Source organism: Pseudorca crassidens, chromosome X (genome assembly GCF_039906515.1).
Source record: "Pseudorca crassidens isolate mPseCra1 chromosome X, mPseCra1.hap1, whole genome shotgun sequence".
Lineage (NCBI taxonomy): Eukaryota > Metazoa > Chordata > Mammalia > Artiodactyla > Delphinidae > Pseudorca > Pseudorca crassidens.
In genome coordinates this window covers 113,732,155-113,744,860 of record NC_090317.1, presented here as the reverse complement: position 1 = coordinate 113,744,860, position 12,706 = coordinate 113,732,155, and the positions used below count along the sequence as shown (strand labels likewise).

General features: G+C 37.1%; 1 long non-coding RNA gene across 2 annotated transcripts in view; it reads right to left on the bottom strand.

Annotated features, from left to right (window-relative positions):
• Nucleotides 1-2,099: 2,099 nt before the first annotated feature.
• The window catches only part of LOC137216863 (uncharacterized), a 32,515-nt gene continuing 21,908 nt past the window's right edge, over nt 2,100-12,706 (bottom strand). Inside the window, exons 4-6 of one of the 2 annotated variants that reach the window (XR_010939877.1) lie at nt 4,536-4,592; nt 3,412-3,510; nt 2,100-2,588 (exon numbers count right to left, since the gene is read on the bottom strand). This is a non-coding gene — a long non-coding RNA (uncharacterized lncRNA). Of the gene's footprint in view, nt 2,589-3,068; nt 3,511-4,535; nt 4,593-12,706 lie in introns of those variants that run through there. The other variant, XR_010939876.1, reaches the window with a different exon arrangement.

Genomic DNA, 12,706 nt, shown 5'->3' with positions numbered 1-12,706 from the left:
ATAGGACTTAAAAGGTAAAATTTCAGTGGGCAACTCTCCTACCCACGCCTAATCTTCTGATCATTCTTCACCTTGTCACGGCCACCCTCCTTCCCACTTCATTCACTTTCTCCAACAAATTCAGTTCTCTTCCATTCGTTCCTCCCTCTGCATCCTATTTCTCTCCATTCTCTTGCCCACCCACTTTCCATCATTTTTTTCACACCACCCCAACTGCTACCATCCTAGCTGGGAAATAGAGCCTCCCCTCAGACCCCAAGGCAGCCCATTCAGCTGGGCCAGCATAGGAGCCAACCCTGCCATTCCTCAGCCCAAGGAAAATCAACAAGTACCTCTGATACAATTACAGCTGCACCAGGACGCATAGCCATAGAGGGAACAAAGCTATAAACATACTTCACTATCTCTGCAGAAGCACATGCTTCAGAGTGCCCGCAAGCTTTCGAAACTGACTTTACGATGAGGATTTGTATATTTTATAGACATTAAAATCATGCTGGTTGTTTGAATTTACATAACACGTTTTCGGGTATAAATTTGTATCTTGTGCTATTTGGAGACGGGGCCACACAAAGACAGGATGGTGCCATTAGTATTAGTTGACTTTATCTTCAGAAACAGTGGCATTATTCTAGCTGGTTTATCGTTATATGTGATCTTTATGGGATTGCTAGACTGCTTTGTTCTGTTTATATAGGTAACTCATTAGCACACTGCACAGGACACCACATATGGCTTCTGTCTGGCCTCGTCTGTGGAGATGAAAAAACCAAGCCTGGAGAGAAGAAAGATTCTTGTTTTACTCAGAAAAAGGCTCTTCAAAGTGGCCATTTTTTCCTTGACTCCAGTTCCTACTATAACCCACAGTTATTCCCCATGTATTGCTCAGGCTCTTGCATCTCCCTCACCCTGGCCCTAGCAGTTACTGTAAAAATTCCCTGAGGAGATATATATATCTCCCTGAGGAGGTATAGGTATAGATAAAGACATAGATATAGATATATAGATACCGTCAAAAATAGCACAACTAAAACCACCAAATCAATAAATAGTATTTAGCTCTCAAACTGGGAGCTTCCAAATTCAAAGATTGATATGAAGCTCATGGGCATGAAATTAAAGGATAGTTTATAAAGTGAAAATGAGAAAGTTATTAACGTTTACAATGACTCATTATTACAATGGGGGTTCCAGATGGCAGGAGATTGGTTAAAAGTGATTCTCTTATACCATTTTTAGGAAGATGACTTAAGTTTTATTATGACTGTCAGAGGCATTTATAAGAAATAACCTAAGGGGGCTTCCCTGGTGGTGCAGTGGTTGAGAGTCCGCCTGCCGATGCAGGGGACACGGGTTCATGCCCCGGTCCGGGAAGATCCCACATGCTGCGGAGCGGCTGGGCCCATGAGCCATGGCCGCTGAGCCTGCGCATCCGGAGCCTGTGCTCCGCAGCGGGAGAAGCCACAACAGTGAGAGGCCCGCATACCGCAAAAAAAAAAAAAGAAATAACCTAAGTTTTGCTTATGTTCATGAAATAATCTAAACTTAGTTTTGCTTCCGTGGCTTGCATGGTTTTGTCTGCCCAGGGAAGCCTCAGGTTTGGTCTCCCTTTTGTTATGTTTAGCAATTCCCCCCTTTCTGGTCATCATCTCAGCAAGCTAAGGGTTTGGCCAACTAGTTTAGCCTTACTCTTGGTAACCACTGTTGATACAGCCAGGCTAAAGAATCACACGTTCATTGTTTCCAATAGTTGAGTCAACAGGATGGAGGGTCATGTAGTTGCTGTTACCAACAGCTGCATCATCATCATAGACATGGGAAGTTAGATCACTGAGTTCTTCAGGTTGTCTAATCCTGATGGCTATCATTTGGTGTATGAGAGGCTAGCAAAAGGCATTTAAAACCCTTGGGAGGATACAATGCACTAGAAAGGTTAACATGATGACTATAATCAGAATAGTAGCCAAGAATTTTAAAAATTCTCAAGGGCAGAGAATCCCAGAAGCTAAGATCTAACCAACTAGATAACTCGAATGGGCTGTAATCAAATTCAGGCTTTACCTATATATACACATATTATATATATATATATATATATATATATATATATATATATATATATAAAAAATATATATATTTTTTAACATACTCACAACACGATGTATTAGCAATCATATATCCTCATGATTACCTAGGACAGGATGAACATGAGGATATTTTAGTTCAGGAGGTGGTACTGCAGGTGTGCCTCCACCTAAGTTAGGCCTCTATATGATGTGAGCAATAAGGTAATTTAATAAGACGCATTTCTATGGAAATAAAAGAAAAACAAGGGTTAACAGTTCGAGCAAATTATAAATTCAGTTTCTGAGTTTGGAGAGCAGCCAATTGAGAACATTTCTAGATTTGAATTCGAAGCATCTTTAGGGAGTGGAATAAGGATGGCAGTTTCAATCTGTGGATTTTCCTGGTTTGCAGCTTAACTGTCTTTGATGTCATCAGGTATCCTACTGAACTTTCTTGAGCAGCCAGCCTTTACAGCAACAAGCATGAAGGTTGTCCATACATGATCTATTGTGGTGATTTCTCTGAAGTTTACAAGTAGATAACGAAACCTCAAAGACAATTAACAGGACTAGAATTTGATAAAGAATACACCATACTTTTCTATACTTACCTGGTAGGAGAGATACCATGATAACCATAGTTTTCTAGTGAAACGATTTTTTCCATAGTCATCCCACTTTTATCAAAATACTTATAGTGAAACTAATTTGTTTATAAGTCATCTTATTAAACTTGGATAGATTATTTACATAAATGTAGTAAGAATAGTAATTCTATGCAGATTCTCAAACATGACATTTTGGTCAAAGCCTTGGTAATATCCAAGGGGCTTTACTGGCTCCATAAAGTCAACTTTAGTTCTTTAAAATTGCCTGGTAATAAAGAATTTCAGATTAGACCTTTAAAGTCTCTTTAGGCTAAGAAGCCAAGCTAAGGACTTGTTTACTTGTGTCCTGCTACAAGAAGAACAAATTCTTATTGAGTTTATATAAATACATATATTGTCATGAAAAGAAGAGTATTTATTAAGAGTTTCTGAATTCTGGAGGGATTAGGTAGGGAGAAAAAGATAAATGTTTCAACTTTTGTTTACAAAAGTATACTTTCTCAAATTGCTGTCAAGTTATAAATATCAATAGCTTAAAAGAGAGGAGCAAAAGGAGTCCTTTAAATCTGGAAAACAAAACATTAAACAACCAGCAATATTTAAAATGAAGTCATAAAAGTTATAATCATCTTCATCAGTTCATTCAGTCTCCTGTAATTAATTTTTGTTTTGCTTCATCTTGGGTTAGTAGCTTTATGAATCAATCACTTTTCCAGTAGAGTCTTAGAAATTCTTACCCAGTTCAGTGTTATGATCTTAAAGTTATCAGAAACTTGTATTCTAGAGTACTTGTTAATATCTTTTCCATAAATCTCTTTGAAGATGAAGCATTTTGCCTGTAGATGATTACAAGTGCTTTCAGAGAGGAATCAAGAGTAAAACAATAACTGTGACAAAAGACTTAAAAACATCCATGGTTAAAGATCTAGTGAGAATTCACCAAAAAATGATGCCCAAATTATTATTTTGCGACATACAATATTATAAAATAATCACTGGAATTTTGACTGATAACATTATACAAGGACATATCCGGATTTTAGGAATTTCATATAATTTCTAGAACACATATTAATAATATATACTGTATATGTAAATATACATATTATTATACATATACATATATATACATGTATGTATATATACATATATATAATATATATAATTATTATACATATAATATATATATGTAAATATAATCTAAGAAGGTCAAACATTACTTTTTATTTGACAATGTTTGCCATGCAATTTAATATCAAATAAGCCTAAATAAACTGAGATTTCTCTTTTATAAGGAGAAAGAGCAAATTTTTTCAGAACTTCCAGGGGCCCTCTGGAAAATTCCAAAGTTAGTCTGAGGTCAAAAAGACTTCATTCAGAATTTGATTTGGGGAAGTTTGTTAAAAATGTCAAAAGATTTGAAACCCTTGATCAATTAGGAGTGTAAGTCACTATGACATAACACTTAGTTATCTGTTCAGCAAAGTGATAACTGAAAGATTTCAAAGGCAAATATAGGAAGTTATATAGTTGTAAAAAACCTTAGCTCTTAAAATTGAAAAAACTCAGTTTTCCTAATTAAAGATCTGATAAAGACAATGTGGAACACAGGAAATATTTCCCATGACACGGAATCCTTGTTTCCTAGGCAGATTACATTAAAGGTAAAGAAAAACCTTTTATAATATTTTATTAAGAACAGACCCATAATCTAAGAAATTTTGTGATTTTAACAGAGAGAAAATTAAACTCTAGTTTTGTATCAGTACATTACTGGGCTCATTTTAAAAATCCTTGTAAATAAATCTATTCAATTTTAGCCAGCTGTGACCTCACAACATAAAATTTCTCTTCCACAAACCTTTTGCATCTTTCTATATTCATTAAGGTTTTGCCTTCTTCTTTTTCCTTTCTTCTTCTGAAAAAAAAAACAGTCATTTTATTTTACACATTACTCTCTTTCTCCTTAACAAAAACACATCCTATATTCCTTGCATACTCCTCATATGAAAATACATTTTATTGTAAATCAACTACAATTTTTTTAAATTACAAGTTCAAACCTCATAATAAGGATCACTTTGATGTTCCATATCCCTAGAATCAGCAATATTTTCACTATTATATTGATTTCTTCCAATCAATGTGAGGGAGAGCAATGTCAGTTTTCATTTCTTTGAATCAAAGTACAAAACTGCAGGGCAGAATAGTCTAACAAATAATGTTCATGTGCTGTTGGTTGTCAAAGAGAAGAGTTAGAGGGAAAGAGAAAACCAGACATCAGCTCCTCTCCCTAAAATACACTAAACAACCAGCTCAGGTGGTTTTGTGTCCTGTTCACTTGTGCAGTAACTATTGCTCGTATCCATGCCATGTAAACTCAGTCTATTATTTTCAGGATGTAGAACACACCTCTACATCCTTAGCAAGGAAACAGAAGAGCCAGTCTCATAATGAATGAGTGCTTTGGCACTTGTTAGGGGTTTGTATCCTCGGGTTTAGATCAATGAGTTCATTAATTTCCTAATGCTAGATATTCAGGGGCTTTATGGAGAATGAATAGAAGTTCTGTTGACAGAATTAAAGGCTATGTAGCTGTGACAAAATTAAGAATGTCTCAGTTCTACTCTGTTTTTGGAATCTGAAGGGAGAAGAAAGTATGTAGAAAAAATATGCAAACACTTCCTGAAAACTGTTTGTTCCTTTTTTATTCAAATATTTTATGGAGTTGTTTTTTATGAAGAAATGAAATAAATCTGTACTGATATTTTTTTAAATCCAATTTTCTTCCCTTTCTTTGTATACAAAGTTGTTTTCCTTCACTCTTTATTGTTTCTAGTAGCTCTATTTTTACATATGAAAATTACAAAGCAGGCAGTAGTGAACTATCTATCATATATTAGCACCCTATGGTAAATTAGCAAATTTATAAATACATAATGATAAAAACTTATATTTTTTAGAAACACGTTTTTCATAGTACAATATTTAATGTGGTTTTAATGTGGCAAAAGACTTATTTATTTATTTATTTATTTATTTATTTATTTATTTTTATTTATTTATTTATTTATTTTTTTTTGCGGTACGCAGGCCTCTCACTGCTGTGGCCTCTCCCGTTGTGGAGCACAGGCTCCAGACGCGCAGGCTCAGCGGCCATGGCTCACGGGCCCAGCCGCTCCGCGGCATGTGGGATCCTCCCAGACCGGGGCACAAACCCACATCCCCTGCATCGGCAGGCGGACTCTCAACCACTGCGCCACCAGGGAAGCCCGACATATTTATTAATAGACCCAAATATCTTTGTCTCTGTAAAAATTAAGAAAAATAAATAAATTTAAATTTATGTTTAGTGATCAATGTCTCAGTAAATTATCTTATTTGGAAATGATCTAGACAATAAATGTTCATTATTTAGTTTAGCTTAGTATAAACTTTTATTTTATTTACATTTATTTAACTTACTTGTTTTTAACAATTATGCTTAGATTAGCCATCAAACAGCTAGCCATCATCTTAAGTTATTGTTTTTTGTTTTTTGTTTGTTTGTTTGTTTTTGTTTTGCGGTACGCGGGTCTCTCACTGTTGTGGCCTCTCCCGTTGCAGGGCACAGGCTCCGTATGTGCAGGCTCAGTGGCCATGGCTCACGGGCCCAGCCGCTCCGGCATGTGGGATCTTCCCCAACCAGGGCACGAACCCGTGTCCCCTGCATCGGCAGGCGGACTCTCAACCACTGCGCCACCAGGGAAGCCCTTAAGTTATTTTGTAACATAGAGATAGCATGAGCCTATTTGACAAATAAACCAAGGTAGAAAAAGCTATATGTTTGTATTACATTTAATATTGACAATTCCAAAGACAAGGCTGTTTTTATTAAACCAACAAACTTAAACTAACTTTTATTTAACAAAGATTATCCTGATCATGTGAACTTGAAAACAGTTGGATTAGAGTTTCCATTTCTGAGAGTTTTAGGAATATTTAATTTATACATGCACTTATTTCTCTTTAAGCCAACTAAGTAGAATTCTTTTTAAAATATCAGGGGCAGAGTCAAGATGGCAGTGTGGGAAGATGTAGAGTTAGCGTCTCCCCACAACTAGGGCGCCTGCCGGCCGCTGGTGGGGAGACCCGCAAGGAGACAGGAGGAACCCTAAAGTGAACCAGTAGGACGTAGAGGTACTGAGCAGGGAGGAGAAGTGGAAGCCAGACAGAATCAGTGCCCCTGAGGCCAGGGAGATCAGGAGAAGCAGGCGGTAGGGGCCCTCCCAGACCAGAGAAGCAGGACAGGAGGGCGTTTACCCCACCCACTCGAGCCCAGGGAGCCTGCTGGGCTCCTAGGTGAGGTCCCCTGCCTTCTGAGACCAGGGGTTGGGGGGGCACACCTGGGCCCCTTCTGTTCCTTGATCCTAAGCCCCAATCCCCACAGCCCCCAAGGCCTTTTCCAGCCCTGTGGGTCCTGAGCATTGCCCCTGCCCACCGCCCAAACCTCACCCTTGCTTAGGCCCTGCCCTCCACAGCCAAGGCCTTCCCCCACCTTTTTTTTCCCCCCTCCTCCTCTTTTTTACTAGTAGTTCTGTACTACTAGTAAAACTACTGGTACTGTAGTTCTTTCCGGTTGTTGATTCATCTATATTTTTACTTTTATATTCTTCATAACATATCTGTTAGTTTCCTAGTCTAATTTTATATTTCACTTTGTTATTGGGGTTTTTTTTGTTTTTTTGCTTTTTCTGCCGCTCCAGATGGCTTGCGGGATCTTGGTTCATGAGCCCAGAATTGGGCCTAAGCTCCTGCGGTGGGAGCTCCGAGTCCAAACCACTGGACTAACAGAGAACCTCAGACCCTAGGGAATATTCATTGGAATGAGGTCTCACAGAGTTCCTCATCTCAGCACCAAGACCCATCTCTACCCAATAGCCTACAAACCCCAGAGTTGGAAACCTCAGGCCAAACAACCAGTAAGACAGGAACACAATCCCACTCATAAAAAAAAAAAGAGAGAGACATGGCAAAAAAAAATATCACAGATGAAGGAGCAAGGTAAAAACCTACAAGACCAAATAAATGAAGAGGAAATAGGCAATCTACCTGAAAAAGAATTCAGAGTAATGATAGTAAAGATCATCCAGAATCTCAGAAATAGAATGGAGGCACAGATTGAGAAAATACAAGAAATGTTTAACACAGATCTAGAAGAACAAACAAACAGAGATGAACAACATAATGACTGAAATGAAAAATACACTAGAAGGAATCAAAAACTGAGGCAGAAGAACAATAAGTGAGCTGGAAGACAAAATGGTGGAAATAACTGCCAAGGAGCAGACTAAAGAAAAAAGAATGAAAAGAATTGAAGACAATTTCAGAGACCTCTGGGACAACAATAAATGTACCAACATTCGAATTATAGGGGTCCCAAAAGAAGAGGAGAAAAAGAAAGGGCCTGAGAAAATATTTGAAGAGATTATAGCTGAAAACTTCCCTAACATGGGAGAGAAAATAGTCATTCAGGTCCAGGAAGCACAGAGAGTCCCATATAGGATAAACCCTAGGAAAAACACACCAAGACACATATTAATCAAACTAATAAAAATTAAACTCAAAGAAAAAATATTAAAAGCAGCAAGGGAAAAACAAAAAATAACATACAAAGGAATCCCCATAAGTTATCAGCGGGTTTTTCAGTGGAAACTCTACAGGCCAGAAGGGAGTGGCAGGATATACTTAAAGTGATGAAAGAGAAAAACCTACAACCAAGATTACTCTAGCCAGAAAGGATCTCATTTAGATTTGACGGAGAAGTCAAAAGCTTTTCAGACAAGCAAAAGCTAAGAGAATTCAGCACCACCAAACCAGCTTTACCGCAAATGCTAAAGAAACTTCTCAAAGAGGGAAACACAAGAGAAGAGAAAGACCCACAAAAACCAACCCAAAACAACTAAGAAAATGGTAATAGGAACATACGTATCGATAATAACCTTGAATGTAAATGGATTAAATGCCCCAATGAAAAGACAGAGACTGGCTGAATGGATACAAAAACAAGACCCATATATATGCTGTCTCCAAGAGACCCACTTCAGACCTAGGGACACATACAAACTGAACATGAAGGGATGGAAAAAGATATTCCATGCAAATGGAAATCAAAAGAAACCTGGAGTAGCAATACTCATATCAGATAAAATAGACTTTAAAATAAAGTTTGCTACAAGAGACAAGGAGGGACACTACATAATGATCAAAGGATCAATCCAAGAAGAAGATATAACAATTATAAATGTTTATGCACCCAACATAGGAGCACCTCAATACATAAGGCAAATGCTAACAACCAGGAAAGGAGAAATCAACAGTAACACAGTAATAGTAGGGTACCTTAACACACCACTTACACCAATGGACAGATCATCCAAACGAAAAATAAATAAGGAAGCACAAGCTTTAAATGATACAATAGACCAGATAGATCTAACTGATATTTATAGAACATTCCACCCAAAAGTGGCAGAATACACTTTCTTCTCAAGTGCACATGGAACATTCTCCAGGATAGATCACATTTTGGGTCAAAAATCAAGTCTTGGAAAATTTAAGAATATTGAAATCATATCAAGCATCTTTTCTGACCACAACGCTATTAGATTGGAAATCAATTACATGAAAAAACTGTAAAAAACACAAATACACGGAGGCTAAACAGTGCACTACTAAATAACCAAGAGATCACTGAAGAAATCAAAGAAGAAATAAAAAAAACATAGAAACAAATGACAATGAAAACACAACGACCCAAAACCTATGTGATGCAGCAAAAGCAGTCCTAAGAGGGAAGTTTATAGCAATACAATCTCACCTCAAGAAACAAGAAAAATCTCAAATAAACAATCTAACCCTACACTTAAAACAACTAGAGAAAGAAGAACAAAGAAAACCCAAAGTCAGTAGAAGGAAAGAAATCATAAAGATCAGAGCAGAAATAAATGAAATAGAAACAAATAAAACAATAGCAAAGATCAATAAAACTAAAAGCTGGTTCTTTGATCAGATAAACAAAATTGATAAACCCTTAGCCAGACTCATCAAGAAAAAAAGGGAGAGGACGCAAATCAATAAAATTAGAAATGAAAAAGGAGAAATCACAACTGACACTGCAGAAATACAAAGGATTATAAGATACTACTACAAGCAACTATATGCCAATAAAGTGGACAACCACGAAGAAATGGACAAATTCTTGGAAAGGTACAATTTTCCAAGACTGAACCGGGAAGAATTAGAAAATATAAACAGGCCTATCACAAGTAATGAAATTGAAACTGTAATTTAAAATCTTCCAACAAACAAAAGTCTAGGACGAGATGGCTTCACAGGCAAATTCTATCAAACATTTAGAGAAGAGCTAACACCAATCATTCTCAAAATCTTCCAAAAAATTGCAGAGGGAGCAATTCATTCCATGAAGCCACCATCACCCTGATACCAAAACCAGTAAATGATATCACAAAACAAGAAAATTACAGACCAATATCACTGATGAACATAGATGCAAAAATCCTCAACAAAATACTAGCAAACAGAATCCAACAGCACATTAAAAGGATCACACACCATGATCAAGTGGGATTTATCCTAGGGATGCAAGGATTCTTCAATATATGCAAATCAATGTGATACACCACATTAACAAATTAAGGAATAAAAACCATATGATCATCTCAATAGATGCAGAAAAGGCTTTTGACAAAATCCAACACCCATTTATGAAAAAAACTCTCCAGAAAATGGGTATAGAGGGAACCTACCTCAACATAACAAAGGAAATATATGACAAACCCACAGCAAACGTCATTCTCAATGGTGAAAAACTGAAAGCATTTCCACTAAGATCAGGAACAAGACAAGGATGTCCACACTCACCACTCTTTTCAACACAGTTTTGGAAGTCCTAGCCACAGCAATCAGAGAAGAAAAAGAAATAAAAGGAATGCAAATTGGAAAAGAAGAAGTAAAACTGTCACTGTTTGCCAATGACATGATACTATACATAGAAAATCCTAAAGATACCACCAGAAAACTACTAGAACTAATCAGTGAATTTGGTAAGGTTGCAGGATACAAAATTAATGCACAGAAATCTCAGGCACTCCTATACACCAACAACGAAAAATCAGAAAGAGAAATTAAGGAAACACTCCCATTAACCATTACAACAAAAAGAATAAAATACCTAGGAATAAACCTGCTTAAGGCGGCAAAAGACTTGTACTAAGAAAACTATAAAACACTGATGAAAGAAGTCAAAGATGACATAAACAGATGGAGAAATATACCATGTTCTTGGATTGGAAGAATCAATATTGTGAAAATGACTATACTACCCAAAGCAATCTACAGATTCAACACAATCCATACCAAACTACCAATGACATTCTTCACAGAATTAGAATAAAAAATTTTACAATTTGTATGAAAACACAAAAGACCCCGAATAGCCAAAGCAATCCTGAGAAAGAAAAACGGAGTTGGAGGAATCAGGCTCCCTGACTTCAAACTATACCACAAAGCTACAGTAATCAAGACAGTATGGTACAGGCACAAAAACAGAAATATAGATCAATGGTACAAGATAGAATGCCCAGAGATAAACCCACCTATGGGTGGGTCAAATTAGGCACCTATGGTCACCTAATTTATGACAAAGGAGGCAAGAACATACAATGGAGGAAAGACAGCCTCTTCAATAAGTGGTGCTGGGAAAACTGGACAGCTACATATAAAAGAATGAAATTAGAACACTACCTAACATCATACACAAAAATAAGCTCCAAATGGATTAAAGACTTAAATGTAAGACCAGACACTATAAAACTCTTAGAGGAAAACATAGGAAAAACACTCTTTGACATAAACCACAGCAAGATCTTTTTCGACCCACCTCCTAAAGTAATGGAAATAAAAACAAAAATAAACAAATGGGACTTAATTAACCTTAAAAGCTTTTGCATAGCAAAGGAAACCATAGACAAGACAAAAACACAACCCTCACAATGGGAGAAACTATTTGCAAATGAAACAACAGACAAAGGATTAATCTCCAAAATATACAAACAGCTCATGGAGCTAGCTCAATATCAAAAAAACAAACAATTCATTTAAAAAATGGTCAGAAGACCTAAATAGACATCTCACCAAGGATGACATACAGATGGCCAAGAGGCACATGAAAAGATGCTCCACATCACTAATTACTAGAGAAATGCAAGTCAAAACTACAATGAGGCATCAACTCACGCCAGTCAGAATGGCCATTATCAAAATATCTAGAAACAATAAATGCTGGAAAGGGTGTGGTGTAAAGGGAATCCTCCTGCACTGTTGGTAGGATACAACCACTATGGAAAACAGTATGGAGGTTCCTTAAAAAACTAAAAATAGAACTACCATATGACCCAGCAATCCCACTACTGGGCACATACCCTGAGAAAACCATAATTCAAAAAGAGACATGTACCACAATGTTCATTGCAGCACTATTTACAATAGCCAGGCCATGGAGCCAACCTAAATGTCCATCAACAGATGAATGGATAAAGAAGATATGGCACATATATACAATGGAATATTACTCAGCCATAAAAAGAAATGAAATTGAGTTATTTGTAGTGAGGGGATGGACCTGGAGTCTGTCATACAGAGTGAAGTAAGTCAGAAAGAGGAAAACAAATACCATATGCTAACACATATATATGGAATCTAAAAACAAAAATGGTACTGATGAACCTAGTTGCAGGGCAGGAATAAAGTGACAGACATAGAAAATGGACTTGACGACATGGGGTGGGAGGGCGAAGCTGGGGCGAAGTGAGAGTAGCATCAACGTATATACACTACTGAATGTAAAATAGTTGGCTGGTGGGAAGCAGCAGCATAGCACAGGGAGATCGGCTCGGTGCTTCGCCATGACCTAGAGGGGTGGGAGAGGGAGGATGGGAGGGAGGCTCAAGAGGGAGGGGATATGGGGACATG